We start from the raw sequence: 1,198 nt of genomic DNA on the forward strand, positions 1-1,198 counted from the left end.
TATATATATATTAAAATGATAGTTATCGCCTTTTGGAGCGCCTTCATTACATCGGTCTCACGCTGATAATGAGAAAGGTGAATCATATATGCATCCATTGGTAGAGAGGCAGTGTCGTGCTCGAACCTGAGATCTCACGCATATGAATTACACACATTTACAGTTTAAGACAAATCAGTAGGGATCTTTAGTATGTCGTTATGGGCTTCACGAGCATTAGAAACTGTATCAAAATTGATGTTCATATATCACGTCTCAAATTAGTCAATTTAAAATTTTCACACGTGTCATTAAACATAATAATAAAATAAAATATCAAAATCAAAATCAAAATCGTGGTGATTCGGAGTACGTCTTTGGATTTGTAAACGATTTTACAGATAGAAAGTCTAAAGTCCAGTATATATATATATATATATATATATATATATATATATATATATATTTAAAGCCAGATACTAACATAACTCTAAACTGGTATAACTGAAATCCAACATTTCTCAAAACAGGTTATCATCTGTACTCTTTCCTCACTCGCATACCGTCTCATTTCTCATCGTTTTCCTCACCCACATATCTCATATAGCAGAATGTATGAACAGAATACAGCTTTTTACAATACGGGTTTTTTCAAACAAAGGGGTAAAAATGTCTTTTTACAATGTAGACAAGAAATGCATGTGTACTAAAATGGTTGGATTAGAATCCCCCACTCATGTAGTTAAAAAAAAAAAGAAAAGTTAGGAATTAAAGTAAAAAAAACAATAATTGTAATAAGGGTTTCTTTAAACATTGAAAGGTACTTTGTAACCCTAATAATCTACAAGTGTCCCAAATTGTATGGTCATCACTCGATGACTTGGTCAATACTCTAAGGACTAGTAGCCTTTAAGTGAATCCCAAATGATTCATAGGATCATGGGTGTTTTCTTTTTATTTTTTTATTTTTTTTAATTTTACTGTTTTATTTATATGTCGACAAGGGGTAAAATAGAACAGATGGTTACTTAACCAAAGAGCCTTTGGTCTAGCGGTTTGTGAATCTTTGACTCCCTAGGATGTCAGGGGTTTAAACATCATCAAAAATGAGAAGGGTGTGTTAGTTTATTTGTTCTATTTACCATATATTTAATTTTCTTTTTATGCATGTGGTGAACACGTTGTAGATAATTCATGCTTTTGATTATTAGTGTTTCAC

The sequence above is a fragment of the Cynara cardunculus genome, assembly GCF_001531365.2.
Source record: "Cynara cardunculus var. scolymus isolate 2C chromosome LG 17, CcrdV1, whole genome shotgun sequence".
In the NCBI taxonomy this organism is placed as follows: domain Eukaryota; kingdom Viridiplantae; phylum Streptophyta; class Magnoliopsida; order Asterales; family Asteraceae; genus Cynara; species Cynara cardunculus.